Source organism: Helicoverpa armigera, chromosome 12 (genome assembly GCF_030705265.1).
Source record: "Helicoverpa armigera isolate CAAS_96S chromosome 12, ASM3070526v1, whole genome shotgun sequence".
Lineage (NCBI taxonomy): Eukaryota > Metazoa > Arthropoda > Insecta > Lepidoptera > Noctuidae > Helicoverpa > Helicoverpa armigera.
This window is the reverse complement of record NC_087131.1, coordinates 10977928-10995684: the sequence shown is the minus strand read 5'-3', so window position 1 is coordinate 10995684 and position 17757 is coordinate 10977928. Positions and strand designations below refer to the sequence as shown.

At 34.7% G+C, this 17757-nt stretch overlaps 1 protein-coding gene across 4 annotated transcripts in view; it reads left to right on the top strand.

Annotated features, from left to right (window-relative positions):
• The window catches only part of LOC110374333 (uncharacterized), a 57933-nt gene that overhangs the window by 19155 nt on the left and 21021 nt on the right, over window positions 1-17757 (top strand). The window contains exon 1 of one of the 4 annotated variants that reach the window (XM_064037240.1): window positions 8379-8542. The exons of the other annotated variants lie outside the window; for them this stretch is intronic. The gene's annotated coding sequence lies outside the window, so the exon portion shown is untranslated. Of the gene's footprint in view, window positions 1-8378; window positions 8543-17757 lie in introns of those variants that run through there. 4 annotated transcript variants of the gene reach the window in all.

Sequence of the window (17757 nt, the reverse complement as noted above, 5' to 3'; positions counted from 1 at the left end):
AAGGTAATCAATAAAAACTACAGAATAAAGTACTTACACTTTTGACGTGATTTGTGCGATTAGTGACTTTCTGAAATAAACGGCAAAAATCGAGCAGTTTTACCTAATGCTACTTACCCTGAATTTAAATGTAAACTTAACTCTCTGATCTGCCAGACATCTTGCGACGCCAATCTCGATCTCACGACTCCTTTCGACACGTTAAATGAAATTGAGTTTTTAATCCTGTAGATAAAGTTTAAATTGCTTTTTTCTGGCAATGAATCTTACGACGTTGTTCCAGTAATTTGGCTAAAGTTGCTTTATTCAAATACCTACGTTATTGTGTTTCTGTTAACATTATTATTTTACCCTTGTACCGTCAAGTTTAATTAAATGTCAAAACATTTGCTTCAATTACAAAATGTTAGGTCGTTTTAATTATTAAGGCAAATTAATCACAAAGTTATAAATAGAAATGTAATTTAGTACCTTTAAGTATTTTAAATCCGAAAGCATGTCGATTCCTAGGAAATAACTAAGGCCTGAAAATACCAAAAATAGGTCCCATTTTGCAGTGTGATTTCGAAATTTCTTCATTGCTGTATTTAAGACCAAAAGGTGTCTTCATTTTGTAAAAATGCTCACTACACAATAATATATCATGGTTGTCTTGTCTAGTTATAGTATAAAAACTTATGGCGAAAAAACACCTTAAATATCCTAATCTAGTCATCTAAAACTTTCTCAGAAGTTTATATCTATAATCTAGTTTCCTAAAACTTTCTCAGAAGTCTGACAAACATACACACATACAGGTTACACTGAGAACCTCCTTTTTAAGTCTGTAAAAAATCCGACTCAATCTAAATTGAAAAAGGCTAGACGGGACACTGAATAAATTCTTTCAACAGTGTACGCATTTCCTCGTCAATATTTGCTTGGAGCTGCAACAATTCAATCTGTATATTTGTTTTGTCCGTTTGTTTGTTCGTTTGTATTCAATCAAGTGGACACTGCACGTTTGAAATTGTTTTATTTGTATGCCTTTTTATTTTCCTCGCAGTGTAAAGTTATTTTTATTGCAAGATAAATGTTTTAGCAGTTAAAGCAATTGGGTTTGTGTAATTAGTGACCTGTCTGTGTGATGCGTTTCAATTGAACTGAAACTCTGTTTAAACAATTTATTTGAAACATAACTAAACTGTCATACTAGAATAAACATGATTTTATTAAACACAGAGGCTAGTTCCTACACTAAAAAACATACAACTCAAAACGTAATTATTATTATAGTTTACATAAAAATATGCTGCCGTTTTCATGAAAGAGAACGGTCAAAACACTTTTTCAGTTCGTTAATAATTTTCAGGACACACAATGAATAAAATAAATTATGTTTTTTGCAATGTGGCGTAAGTTTTACGCATTTTTTTCTTTAAAATTATTTCACAATATTCGCAATTTTATATTCATGATCATGAAAACTGTTACATATTCATGAGCAACCACGTTATTCTTTTTATAGCACAAACGCAGTAAATTAAGGAAATATTACGAAGCCAGTATTCTCTGAAACAGCTGTGTTTAATGAAAATCGACGATGAACAAGCCAACTACTGTAGTTTTTATATTTACCAACTACCTTCCACCCTCTCACGGGAACCAATTCACGCACCTCGATAAATATATTATAGTTTTCATCAATATTTTGGCTACCTAACACTGAAAGACATATTCAAATAGATCTATTGATGTCGGTAATTAGTGCGCTCAAGCAAACCAAAACTGAAAACCACTTTTCCTTATTTCGTGTATCCCACCATAAGCCTGTAAAGTTCACACTCATTGTTTCTAACCCCCAAAAATTATACAGCTAATTATAAATACAACTAACCCCAAAAATTACGTACAAAAGCCAACGAGATTAAACCCGGAACCGCGTCATTAAAAATTAAACTCTACCCCATGAAATTAAGGTCTAATTTAATTCGTGGCCGCGGTAAGCAATAAACGGTCTTAGAAATTATAATTGGTCGGTGCGTGAGGCACGCACTAGGTAGGAATATTAAATCAATGCGAAGTTCTGCAATGTAAGTATTGCTTGTACTAGGTGCTTTTTAGGGTTCCATACCCAAAGGGTAAAACGGGACCCTGTTGTTTTCGCTCCTCTGTCCATCCGTCCGTCTATCACCAGGCTGTATCTCATGAACCGTGATAGTTAGAGAGTTGTTTTCACAGATTATGTATTTCTGTTACCACTATAACAACAAATACTGAAAACTAGAATATAATAAATATTTTTATGGGCTCCCCTACAACAAACGTAATTTTTGGTCCGTTTTAAAAATAATGGTACAGAATCCTTCATGCGCGAATCCGACTCGCGCTTGGCCGGTTTTTAGTTAATCTTGTTTGACAACGAAACACGCAGCTTGAAGTGAAATGTTGGAGTTCTTTTTTCTTGTTATTTTATTTGGAGTAACATGTTCATTGAATTTGTAAGCAAACGTTTTCGGTGGACTTCAATCAAATTATCTACCTAGTTCCTTTGTCGAAACTTATTTTGGGAGCCCCGTCAAATACACGTTAAAGATTTGAACACCTAAGAAATAACGTGTTTTTTACGAACATAAATTCGCTTTAGAACTCGTTTAGAAATGCGAAAAGTTTGGGCCCAAGTTTTTCATTTCAAACCATTATAAATGATTTGTGTTTAGATACGCAAACGAAATTAAAATTAGGCACCTCTTAACCGTCTTCGCAAACTTTGTGCGTGAGTGTGTTATGTTAAGAATGTATAGGTCAAATGATATTTCTTTTGAAAATGGGTTGTAAAAAACACTCAAGAAGTCAGTATTTCCTATTTGACTTCCTTGAAAACAAACACCGAAACAAACTCAAGGGTCACAGTCTCTTAAAATTCAAACATAAGTAGCTTCCCTTTCATGACCCTTCCATACAAAACTATGTACCTGATTACCATAGGGATCCATTAAAATTCGCTTACCGTTATTAAAGTACCCAGATACCTTTAGGCTGTACTAAAGAAAACTCGTTCTAGCTAATGGGTATCCGATATCAGGCGCAAAACGCAGTAAATTCGCGTACCTTTTTAATCTTTTATAAGCTAGCGTATTACATTTTTATGAGAAGTTATTTTTGGATTGTAATAGGGATTCTGGGTGTTGAATGGGATGTTTCGGAAGTCTTGTAGCCTTATTGCTTTGTAAACAATATTTTAAATATTTTTATACATTTTTATGTTTACTAGAGAGAAAACTTAAGGTAGAGCTCAGCATTGAGCCGTTTAATTTTGAATTTTAATCAAAACGTGGAACATAAACTTCTCTTCAATAAGTTGCCTGAGTTAATTTAAAAGCCTCCTAAATGAATCTGGTTTAAAAGTCAAGGACCTATTGACTTCTGATTCTAAGACTTCAGTTACTTACAAAGCTAACAATACTTGGTTCACCTCTAAAACTCCTGTCAATGTCACCCATATAACCCCTAGTTATATCAATGATTAATGATTGTTTTGAGTGGTAATTTTAGCTTATAGTTTACCGTGTAAGAACTGTCATTATGCCAAGAAAATTTTGAGTAATAATCCATACAAATTATTGCTGAAAGCACTTGTTGGTTACATTTGCTTTGATAATAACAAAACAAATCTTGACCACTTTAAAGCAAATAAAGAAAAAAAAACTAGTTTCCTTAGAGCATGTTAAAAAACACGAGGTGACAAATTCCAAACGTATTATTATAAAGATCAAAATACATACCTGAAAAAACAATATTTTCGGGAAAACGACAATTTCTGAAAAATTGCCTAGTTAGAAATATTAATTTCAGGAACTTCATTAAAGCCGTTGTAAATATCCAGATAATAATATGTACCTTTCTTTACATATATATCTGCCATCTTCAAATTCAATAAAAATACTCTTCCATAATATCACTTCACTGATATTACTTAGTACTTATCTACTATATCTATAGGAACGAAGTAAACATTAGGAAAATTCAATATTTCTTGCTTCATCAATAAATCATTTCACTGTACATTAGGCAAGGAGTCGATAATGACACAGACAGTACTGTATTTAAATGATCATAAATCTTCTTGACTTTCCTCACGTAAAATCATTTTTCGCTCGCAATTTTGATGGTACTGCGAAAAATGATGGATAGCGTTGATTATTTTTCCGACCCAAATATCGACCAATAGAATTGCACCATTCGACGTCACGTGGTACAACCTACAGGGTATTATACTGATAATTTTTTTTGAATATTTTCTCTGGTCGTTGCTACGTCAAACTGACAGGTTGTGGCCGACATTTGGGACGGAAAAATAATCCCCCGAATACCACACGAGCTTCAAAATTATCTGGCAATTCCCTCAATTTCTGCAACAAATAAAGTCGTCAAGTTTTTCAGGAAAAATCACTCGCGCTTCGCGCTCGTTATTTTTTAACCTGAAAAACTTGACTCCTTCATTTGTTTGCAACGAACCTATCGGAAAATACCCGATAATTTTGAAGCTCTTGTGGTATTATAAGTGAATGTTATTTTTGATGGGGACTCGGTAAATTACATCAGAGAAGAGTACCCGCAAACTGCGGACTAAACAGTCGGCCGATAGTTGTTTTTTTTTAAGAAGTTCATTAATTCAATAAATAGTTTTTTGTCGATCTGATACCGGCAAAATACCTGATCGTTATTACGTGTGTACATCCATTCATTTCCATATTGATCTATGCTCCCGAAGAATCTGTCGGCCGACTTAAAGTCTGCAGTGTGGTACTCTATCTATAGTCAACATACTCGTATAAACGCTTTCGCGGTTTGTAATTAATTAGAGCACTTTCAAAGTAACAGATCATCTGCTCGAATTTCCCGCTCACGTATAACCAACATTTTGCCAAATGCGTGTCCCGAATAAAATTTGTCGCGTAAAGTCTGATGACGAAGAATTTTCCGTCACCAGTATGTTCTAAAGCATTAGCAGCTTCAGAAAAGATTAAAGGTAAGCAGTTGTCGTGGTATAGACCCCTTGTACCGATCTATTTCAGATATGATATCAGAAAGTTAATTGTCTATCCGCCTTGAAGAAGCGTGGTGATTTATCGCTCATTACTTTTGTATATACGAAGATGCTTACACCTTGCAGTAGACCAGTGTTAAGAGGACGAATTGGAATTTTTGGCGCCAAGGATCTCAATTTTTCTCAGTAAATACAAAACGGATCAAAATACAACTTGGTTACCTGAAAGTTCATGATATAAACCTTATTTTGTTAGAAGTGAAAACTAGATACTGATTAGGTAACTTTTATAACAGAGAAAAATATATCAAACATACCTCTTTTTAAAAAGAGATTCACATATTATGGGCAAACGGGACCGATTTAAGCCTCTTAACTTTTTTAGTAGTTGAGTATATACATACTCTTTAAAATTGTAGAAAGAATTTTTATTAAATTATCATTTCTAAATATTAAAATTACAAAACCATTTTGCCGCTTACGACTTTTAGTTATAAGCTAGCGCGCGTATTGTTATCCTCGCCCCGCTCAGACGCTCCGACCCCTTTTGGCGCCTTAGATGCGCGTGCCGGTTATGGAATTATTGTTGACCAATTCCTCGCCTTAAGACGCTGATAATTTTACACCTAGTACCTACATTAGCCACACACACACACACAACCTTCCAGAGTCAATTTGCCCCAAAGGCACAATTATTCGACACCAAACATTATACAGTACATACACACTATTGAGCCGTCTTCTCCTTGGGGAAATTCACTCTTCACGACTTGATTTTTCCAATAAGTTTGTGAACGGTTATCCGCTTAGCGTTTCTTTTTATCCCCAAGGGAAGGAAATAACTACTTAGTAGGTATGTTATTCGTATGTTGTGTAATGTGATATAGCATTTGTTTTTTCGTTTCAAACTATGCTTTCGTCCGCGGATTTACTTGCGTCATGGTAACTAAGACCTCAATATATGCATGTTACGTTACACAGCCTTTTTATCGACCTACTGCTGGTCACAGGCCTCCTCTCACACGGAGAAGGAACCTATATGTGTGCCTTTCAGCAATTCGTTAAGCAAAAGTTTTCACATTTATAAAATTCACTTAAGATACTTACTATACTTACTATCAATACTTCATTTTACTGAAATACTTGAAATAAAATTCAGTTCTTAATAGCAATTCGAAAATTCTAACAACCTTTTCTTCAATATTTAAATTCATTCATTAAAAGGCAAAATCTGCTAAGAGTTCTTCAACTAAGAACCCTTAATTTTTAATTACGTAATTCAGCAAATTACTTAAGTATTTTCTAAACTTCATAAAATAGAAATAAGGCATTTGCTACAGTAAAAGCTAAGTACTCAATAGTTCGTTATTAATTAATTAACACAAGGTTAAAAACAATGACTCTTGAACTTTCAGTTAAAAGGCATATTTATTATTAAGTCATTCGCAAATAGGCTTACGATACTTTGTTTCAGAAACTTTAATTATGAAATAAACTGAGTTCAATTGTTTTATTCGTCTTTTGCTCGACTCAAACAATATACTGCTGTGAAGTCATTCAGCTCTCAAGAAGAGTCAGCAAACCTCAGTGTAGACCACCAGGACCAAAGCCTCAAATTTTTTGCGCGAGCTACCGCGGCCCTAGTACATAAAAGGGCTTGAGAAGGAATATGATGGGTTTTAGTCAGTAAGAGACTGACACTCTAAGTTGCTTATCTACAGAGGGAGAGATCATTATCCCACAAAAAAAAGAACGGCACGGCTATTTAACAGCTGTAATTTTCATTGTGTATTCAAAACATTTGTGTTTTAACAGCCATAACAAACCAATTATGCTTGGTTTGTCATAAATACATTAGATGTAACTGTTATGACATTATATGTACCAGGTTAACCTTTGACTATGAAGCTTATCTATACTAATATTATTAAGCAGACTTCATTTGTTTGTTTGAACGCGCTAATCTTATGACCTACTGGTCCGATTAAAAAAAAAAGCTGTTAGGTAGCTTATTTACTGAGTAAAGTAATGTAAAGGGGTAAAACCTCTGGCAGAAGCTAGTTTTTATTACAATTTTATATCATTACAATGTTTCTGGCAAGACACATTCTGCTACTTCTGCAGTCTTGAGTATAATGTCTTTTGTACTCCAACCTCTAACACGTTGGCCTCAGGCCAATACCCATTTGGGCCGTATATGGCCATTAAGTCAGTAATCCTTCAATCATTTTCTTGAGGCTTTGCCCAGTCGTAAGATGGTCTTAAGATTTGCTTGCTGGTTTAATTAAGTTAATTGCTAGATTGTTAATCCTTGGTATGTGAGAGTATGTTTGTCTGTTTTTCTACGTTTATACGGTTTAAGCTTCCGCCAGCGGATATCAAGGGGGAACTACTCTTCATTCTTTCCATCAAAATCTAGTCAGCAGCTTTTTCATGGAAGAGGAACAAACATCCATACATACAAACTTTCTCGTTTATTACGTCACTAGGGTCATATAATAGAAAGAAGCACATATAGGATTTAATGTGATTTGGAGGATCGAGATACTTTGAGACCATAGGTATGTAAGATACTGTATTTAAATACCTATGTATGTGAGCAAATCAAAATGTAGCGTGAAGAAAATCTCGTTTATCGGAATTTCATGATATACAATTATAAAATTAAAAGCTATTAAAATGTCCAGCAATAACAATTAAACCGATAACAATGCATACAAAATTACATAATAACACACTTGTTGCGGTTTTCTATTATTATGTGTGTTTTAGTTTCAATTATCCATAGTTAAATGTTAAAAGGTATTATTTTTAAAACTTTACATAGAATAAGCAAGCAATATTAAGTACATTTGTTTTTCAAAAAATATCTTATTTTGTTCCATCACCGGTCTAGCCTTTTCCCAACTATGTATGTTTGGGTCGGCTTTCAGTCTTACTGATGCAGCTGAGTACCAGTGTTTACAAGAAGCGACTGCCTCCCTGACCTCTTCAACCCAGTCACCCGAGGAACCCGATGCCCCTTGGTAAGACTGGTTTTCAGACAACCTGGCTGTTTAGTTCAATTATCTTTTTGCTCTCCGAAATTTTCAAGGTATATCAATCGCTCTTTTTGTAGTAAAGGTGACGGGTGAAACCGCGAGCAGAAGCTAGTTAAAGTTAAATGACTTGTTATTATAATAAAAACTGATAATATTCTTAATATAAACATAATTATCATATTCTAGCGTCAGCGGAATCGACATACAGAGTGCTGGTTTATGTGCTATCAAACGCAACGAATATTAAACAGTGAAAAAGTTTTAAATCAGAATTGTACAGACTCAGTGAAATAATTAGGAAATAGTACGATAAGTGCGTGCTTATGGGAAATAAGTTTCACGAACTGAAAAAGTGTGTAAAGTGAAAGAAAGATTTGTGTACTTCAATTTAGTTTATTTCAATCCATTAAATAACTTGGATATTTTTACTGAAATATTATCAAATAGTAATAGTGTTACTTCTTCGAAAAAGGTATGTAAATTGGTTGTAATTTCTATATCAGTTCAACTTCATTATAGTGTAATATTTAGGCTCTGTTATGCAGTGAAATATAAACGAATCCTTTAGTAATTTTAATGATGCTTAGTATAGAAAAGACTGAAAACAGCGGACAAAAATCTAGAAAGAATTTATTCTTAACATTTTTTGGATGGCTCAAATTACTCCTTCCAGCTTTCTTTAAAATATTTTCATATTCATTCAGACTGAAATTTTAATCCGAAAACTTTATAATAAATCTCGATAGACTTTTTTAATAACCTTCAAGTCAAGATTAACAAAGTTTTGTACTAACGTTGCTTGTTATCGTTTTCACAGTCGTATATAAAACCTCATTGAAGTTTCTTCGCCTTAATAAGTCATTTCTTGACAAAATGTACGCGGTCAGCAACGAGAGTCCATCAAGAAAATTACCTGATCACTAAATCTGTCCCATCATCTCTCATTATATGTAATTGACGTGACCACGGAATAAATTAACCTAGACATAGGTAAGTCGCTAAACAGATCCTATGCATTTCAGTTTTGTTTTTGGTGTTCAGCGACATTGTAGTTTTGTATGCGGAAGTACAGAAGGGTCTAAACTTATTCTTATTCTAAGGCTTATTCCATTTGTCATTTTTGTGTTCATATAATTTGAAAATTTTCGGGTGAAAGACTTTCGTGCTGACTGTACGATCAACATCAAAAGTAGCTGAACAAATGAAACTTTCAAAAGTGCCTAGCGTAAGGGGTCATAATTTCTTAACTACATAAACATAAAAATTTAATTTTACATCTTCAACTTCAAAAAAAGTTCATGAATACTCTAATACACTGTATTTTGAAGCAGTTTTGAAAATTTTAATTTGTTTAGCTACTTTTTAGCTGTATATTTTTTAAGCTATATACATATATCCAGCTTAAATAAATACAGGGTCTTAAGTGCCAAAGACTACAAGGTATTTTTCTCGTGTACCTACAAATTCAGGCTGTATTTCTCACATCGTGGGAAACTCGTGTAAATAGGTCACGATCGATTGGTGCATAAATACAATTTCGAAGCTGTTAAGCAGGGTTTGCACTACCTGTGCTTAATTTAGAACTGTAATGTAGTCTGGGAATATCTAAGTTGTTCGCTAAGTGCAAATGCTGTTTTTTCTCTGTGTTTATCTCGTTCGATTTTCTTTAAATGAAGATTTCTTTTAGTGTGGTGTAAGGTAGGATGCATTCAGTGAATCTGCAGTTTCCGTCTTGGCTATGCTCTTCTCTTCTCGGGCTTAGTATAGGTGTTATTTATTTGCGTCAAAAGTGAATTGAATTTAATAATCTTCTCTCTGTCTTTCTGTTGCATAATTCCTCCTGCCCATCATTTCAATTTATGTTTGGAATTGGCGCAGCATTTTTTTGTCTTCCATACCTTACTATCTGACGTCATCTCATAGTTATTACTCTTATGAACTACATCGTCATTGTTTCCTAAACAGTAATAACTCCACGAATCCAATATTTTATAAAAAAACAGACATCATGCCTAAGGTTAAAACATTTATCAACAGTATCCAAATAGTGTCTAAAAAGGTCTGATAAAAGCCGAGCTTAAACTTGTTAAGTAGACTGTGGTTTGGTCTAAGCTTTTTGCTTTCACAATTTAGTACCAACTTAGTGGTGGTACAGACTTAAGAGATTAGTGAGAGATACTGTTGACTGATGTGTGGTCAGCCTTTAGTCGGGACTAAGTAGGTTCTTTATGGGTAGCCATCACTTACAGAGAATTTAGAACTTTGTAAGTACTTGGAAGATTAAGCGACTTTGTCGCTTTACTGACTCGATCTTCATTAAGAACTAGCGGTTTCGCGTACTACTATCCTGATATAGAATGTACGAGCAGTATCAGGATGAAGATTGACCTCTTAAATAACGTGATACTCTTCAGGTCAGTAGATACAGAGGTTTTACGGGGTAACCTCACAACTCACAAACTTTAGTAGGTAGAGATATCGAAGGTAGATATTTGACGTTTACGGATCTCGGGTAGTATGGTGACCATGCTTTAGGTTCTTGTTTTTTATGAAAATCGTTCTGTGAAATAACTCCTACAAAAGCAACAGCATCATTATATTTGCAATTACACCTATCACCTGAATATTTTAGGATTATCTTAGTAAATTTTGAACAGGTCGTGAACTCATTAAAACGTACTGAATTTTCTAAAGAGATTCCACTACACGAGTTTCGAAGTAGTACAAAATTAATCCAAGTCTCTCCAGGGATGTTCTTCGTGTTTGGGTCACGTCTAGACTTGATGACGTCACTTGGCATGTGGCCAGTACAGTTGGCATTGAAATGAAAATTATTGTTATGCGGTGACAGAGTTCAGTAGGTGACGACTGCCGCAGTACATTTGAAATCTTTAAAGGCTTTTTATGGTGATTTGTAGGGAAAGGAAGTCAGTCGTTATTTGTAACACAGATCATTTACACTTTTTTTATTTGTACAAGATTGTAGTAGAATTAAATGGTAAAGGTTTTTTTGATACAAACTAACTGTATATTCCGCAAAAGGAACGCCTCTTCTTTGATCGTAATTTAGAAGGTTTTTAGAGATTACAAGGTAGAGGAAAATCAGGTAACTAATGTAGGAAGATCCTCTAAATATCTAGATAAATATTTTTAACAAACATGCTAATAAGTCTAGGTTTTTACCTCAAAAACTACCAAAAAAGGGTACAATATCGATACAAGAAACCCGAGAAACTTTCATAACATTAATTGACAGCTTCTACGTGAAAGGAATACTCTTAAGGAACCTTCGAAATTCCGAGAAAATATTTAACGTTCAGTGTGGTACAGTCAATCGCACATCAGTGGTAACTGTCATGCACCTTAACTCAATAGTAATAAGAACGATTTTCCTATAAAACTGTTACCACTGACCTGAAGTTGACTGTACGAGCCTAAGGGTTGATTTATGCTGATTGGGGATCCCAACAGAAGCCAGGGTAATTGCCTGTCAGTACGGATGAAGTCTTTATTACGCAATTTGTGTCAAACGCTTGTCAAAAATATAGAATTAGGTTTCTCCTTTTTTTCTGTTTTGAATTGATTTTCTTCGGGAATTTGTTAGATTTTGGAGAAGTTGCGTTTTGATTTAATTTCATAGATTACTAGCAAACCCGGCGAACTCCGTTTCGCCATCTTCATTCATTCTATGTTACATTTTGTTTGGTGATTAAAAGTTAAAGATTTTTTTATCCTGAATTTTCTATTAGGCTATAAACCTCATGGAGATCGAGAGCTTTCCAACGAATGCAAAACCGTGGAAATTGGTTCGTGCGTTCTGGAGTTATAGCGTAGAAAGGAAACTATATTAGATTGAAATACTGAAGAAGATACTTATATTTTTTCTACGCATATGTACACCGACAACGTTTAATTTTGAAAGTTGTTTTGAGAAAAACGGAGGGATATTGTCGGTGAGTTCGAAGTAGACTAGTTAAATTGTGTAATAGGTAAAAATATATTCTGTTTAATCTAATGGTTGAAGGTAGCTAAAAAATTCAGAAATACACACATGAGAATTAGACATACTAACCATAATTTAAATTATTTTTCACCACGTCCCAAAATATCTTTGCATAAATACACGTAAAACTTGGTCACCCTCATCAGAATATTCTGGCATCGGGATACATATTTTTATGGTCGACGCCTGGTGGCAGTCATGCGTGCATGTTTGTATATTTGTCTGTACGTGATTCGAGAGTATAAGCATGAGTAAGCCATAGAAAATGTATGTGGAATGTTATGTTTTATTTATTAATGGTTTTCACTTGCAGTATTGGTCTGTTACCGTTAAGACTTAAGGTACCTACTTAAGTAGTCACGCTGGTAACCCACAGCGGAAGGGGTCTTTCGTTGATTTCCCGTAAAAAAAGGTACTTCAGTGAAAGGTTTTTATTTCGTATAGACCTGTTATAGGTTATACACTTATAACTACTTATCCATTTATTTTTTTAACCTAAATATATTTTAACAGTTCCTTGGTTATTTTATTTTTATTTTATTACATAGGAACAGCAAACAGCCAGAATATACAGTATACAGCAGAGATAAAAACATGCATAATTGAAATTAACAATATTCTAGCCCACAACACTGTTCACAAATAAACAAAAGTATAAAAAAACATAAAAATACGCTAGGATAACTTACACTAGATACAAATTAACTTAAGAAGGTACTTAATTATACTTATCTCTCTATACACTTAAATACTAAAACATCTAGACATGTGAAAACTAAGCTCAGCGGGCAATATCTAGCTAGAGGAGAGTTCCTTAAGAATAAGTCCCTTGAACCTACTGAGTGAGCATGCAAAGATGTCTATATGTTCAAAGGACCTATTGTAGGAGTCAACCATTCTGCGGATGGGTGAACGTAAGCCAGAGTTTGAGTGACTAACACCCACTGCGAATAGTGTTCTCGCTCGAACCCTGCGTTTGTGAATTGTCCTGGGGACAGCATAACACAGCATATTAGATAACTCGATGCAGTCGAATTTATTATTCACAATATTAAATAGAGTTATCGCTTCTAGATATCTGCGTCTGTTTTCAAGTGTCTCGATTTTGTACTTGCTGAGTAATTCTTCATACGTTAAGTATTGACCAGAGCATCTATAATGCATTGCTCGTAGGAATTTGCGTTGAACAGACTCAATTATATCAATGTACTTTTTGTAATATGGACACCAGACGGAAACAGCGTACTCGAGTTGAGATCGAATTAACGATTTGTATAGGCAAATATAAGAAGAGGACTTCCTAAAATCTACTGTAGAGCGCATGATGAATCCATATAGTTGGTATGCTTTATTTACAATTTTACCTATATGTAAGTCTAGACAGAGCTTGGAGTCCAAAATAACTCCAAGATCACGAATAGATGTTACTTTATTCAGAGGGGCATCGCACAGCGTGTATCTATAGTCTAAAATGTTTTTATTTTTGGTAAACGTTATGCAGTTGCATTTAGGTAAGCTAAGTTGCAGCCTATTTTTTTGACAGTAATGAGTCAGTCGATCAAGGTCTTGTTGAAACAATTGATTATCCTGTGGTTGTCGGATGGTTCTGTATACCTTAAGATCATCAGCATATAATAGAAATTTAGTATGAAGAAAGCAACTGCTGATGTCGTTGATGTACAGAATGAATAAGAAAGGGCCGAGGATGGAGCCCTGAGGCACACCAGAGGTGACCTGCGCTATGCAAGACTGATAACCGTTAATCACAACTCTTTGACTGCGATTAGTGATATAGGAAGTAAACCACCTTAGAAGATTGCCACGTATACCATTAAATGCCAGCTTATCAAGCAGCAATTCGTGGTCCACCTTATCAAAAGCCTTGCAGAAGTCTGTATATACTGCATCTACCTGTACTCGATTGTCAATGCTATCAAACAAAAAACTTGAGAATAACAGCAGGTTAGTGTTTGTCGACCGCCGTTTGACAAAGCCATGTTGTTGTTGTATTACGATATTGTGGAGTGCAGGGTAAATTTCATTGTGGACTAACCGCTCAAAAAGTTTTGACAGAGTAGACAAAATAGAAATTGGACGATAATTTTCCATACAACGCTTAGATCCACTTTTGTAGACTGGCACAATATACGCATGCTTCCAGTGCATCGGCACCACACCTTCAGAAATGCATTTATTATAGATAATGACAAGAGGTTTACATATAGTATCCGCAGTATTCCTAAGAAAGTAAGGAGAAAGACCGTCAGGACCAGGGCCTTTAGATAAGTCTAGACATTTAAGCTCCTTCAAGATGGCGTCCTCAGTAAAGGATATGTTAGATAATGATACTTCGTGCAAGGCATTTTCGCATGGGGGTTTCCAGTGTTTCAAAGTAGAGGATGCAGGTTCGTACACCGAGTAAAAAAAGTCTGAGAACATGTTGCAAACTGTAACAGGGTCATTAGATTCAGCATTATCATATTGAAGCTTAGCTGGTATACCAGGCTTATCCTTACGGTTGTGTATGTAAGTCCAGAAGTGCTTAGTATTTTTCCGCAAGTTATCCTCCACAGACAAGATATAAGAGTTGAAACATTTGAGACATAAGTCCTTGAACTTTTCCCTAAGATCTGCAAAAGTCTCATAGTCAGAAATGTTCTTATATTTTTTCCATTTAATCCAGGCTTTTTGTTTTCTTTTAAACATTGTTGTAAGTGTTCGAGTGAACCAAATGGGACCAATTGGTTAGAATAAAAATGTTTGAAAATAAGAGCAACGTTTAAATATTCTTACACTCACATCCAATTTCCAAGACAGACTTCCAAATAGCCATACAATAAAGCCCAAGTTTTATAATAAACTTCTTAAAAACAAAAGGCAAACAACGGAAAGCTCGACCGTCACGTAATAATATTATGTCGCAAACAAAAGAAAATCGAAAGAAATATTGAAACAGCGACGCTGATCTTCATATATTTCTGAACAAAGCGGGCAATTCTCAGTTACATGAATTTTTATCTTATTTACTTATGTTTAAGTTTCTTATGCTTTGTTTTTCCTCGTTATGGTACAGCCGTGTTATCGTCCCACTGCTGGGCACAGGCCTCCTCTCATACAGAGAAGGATTGAGCGTTAACCACCACGCTTGCTCTATGTGGGGTGGTGATTTCAAACTTGATAGTCCAGGTTTCCTCAAGATGTCTTCCTTCTTTCTTCTCAATTACGGAAAAATTGGTGCAAAGAAAGACGAAAATCACAGGTCTTAATGAATTATGCTAATGAGCTAGCTTATTTTTTTTTTACAGTAAAAAACCTAAATTACATCATATGATAATTGGTATGGATAGATAGCACAAAAGCTATTTTTTTTCAGAATTTTACCTTTGCCTACAATGCCTGGGTGACATGACCTAGTCTTTTTTCACATTGACAACCTATACTAATATTATAAAGAGGAAAACTTTGTTTGTTTGTTTGTTTGGTTGTAATGAATAGGCAAAAACTACTGGACAGTTTTTAAAAATTCTTTCACCATTCGAAAGCACATTATCCACGAGTAACATAGGCTATATTTTATCCCGGTACGGGCAGTAGTTACCACGGGACGCGGGTGAAACCGCGGGAAAACGGCTAGTATCGTTATACAAAAGCAGAGTAAACTTCATAACACTGAAAGCTGTTGGCAATTCAGTAAAAAAATATGATTTTTGTATACAACATAATTTAACTCTCTCGGCTTTTGAGATACTTTCGCATAATAACAAAAGTTTCACAATTCATATTCTAAGCTTATAACAAGACGCTTATACGAAGAAGTCTGGAATCCAGAACAATCTTATTAGGCGGGAGTATTTTGTCACAAAAGTAAGGCTGTTGGTACAATACATATAAGTAGGCAGGTTATGAGGGTGAATAGAGCGATAACCCTCGTTTGGAAGGCAAACGACCCTTAAATGGTGGGTTACAAAGCAACTGAGTCAGAAGATTTACTCTATAACTTATATTGTGGAGAAAATATTTGTTAATTATCGTGTTTGTATAGTCCTATAGAGTAGTTTTTGAGACTTATAAGTGTGAAAGCCACTTCGCTAAGTACATATGTTTGTTAAGTTTAAGTTTTTAATGTAAGTATAGGCAAAGACATACTCAAAATATTTTTTATACTGTGACATAGTTGTATAGCGCTATATTTATCCTAAACTGAGCCTTACGTACTGTATTCTGGGTTACGAACGCTTAGTACCTTCCTACATATAGTAAGTATCACATATGATGATCTATTCAATCTTCTATTCATTCCTTACAGGACAGCGCTTTATGAATATTTTATTCTATGTAGTTATCTCAATAAAATAGGTACCTACTTATAGCGTAATAAACATTCTGACTCCCTATCCTAGTGGCGACAACCTACAAAATAAACCCTGCCCGATCTTTATCTCTGCTACTGAACCCATACTATAAGGTAGAAAAGCAGTGACCGCAGCTTGATTTGACAGAATTAATTGACCACTTGGCCTTCAGCGGGATTAAGGCTAAACTTTTATTTCGGTGAAACACGCTTGAAGTGACAAAGCGGCTTACTTATTTGTTATTGGTGTAGTAAGCTGGTGAAATTGGTCGATGTGTTTCCGACTTCGTTATAATGTTGCCGAGTTGTTATTTTGAATGTTGCAGTTACTGTTACTGTTACAGCCTTTTTATCGTCCCACTACTGGGCACAGGCCTCCTCTCACGCGGAGAAGGATTGAGCATTAATCACCACGCTTGCTCAAAGCGGGTTGGTGATTTCAGACTTTATAGTCCAGGTTTCCTCAAAATGTTTTCCTTCACCTTTTTTTATTAGCCTTTGGCGTCTAATATTCTTGGAAAGTAGGTACATACAAACTTAGAAAAGTTGCATTGGTACTTACCTGACACACGTTTTACACAACATTCAAATTGCTGTAGTTTCATTAATTCTACGAAATAGTAAAAAACCATGTAGCTTTTGCTTTACCAACAATAAAATAATTGTTATTTGACATACGAAATTGCTAGCTATTACTTTAGAAAGAGACAGCAACAACAATAACTGTAAAATCAAACAAAAACTTGAATGCAAAAGATGAACAACGTTGACATCCAGATTATTTTATTCAGTAATCCTGACAGATAATTACGGGATATTTTAGAGTTCAGTTACTTCGTAATTTTAGATGTTAAATGGTCTTTTGTTGGTGATCGTACAAAGCTACACTAAACATCGTTGGTAGCTAAATACCAGCAATTTAGTACAAGTGCTTCGTTGAAAGCATAATTGTCTAATGGGTTTTGTATTCAACAGTAAGTCTTATCTTGCAATTTCGTCCATTTCGTCCATGATAAGGACGAAATATGGCCGACTGTTAGACCGTAATCCATTAAACTTCTTTGCAGTTGTCGCCTGTTAAATGGAAGAAGAATCCACTAGAAGGCAATAGGATAAACCAGTTCGAAAGAATAAAGTTACTTTTATATAAGTAAAGAAAAGAAAACAACAATGTAGAAAACACTAGGTATAGATTTATTTATACAGCTACCTAAATAAAATTGATGCCTTTTACCCTTTCAAATTCAATCATTAAATATGCATATTTGTAGAGACTGAAGTACATTGGTTTAGCTAAAACATAAGTACCTATGTCAAAATAACACGGGCTACT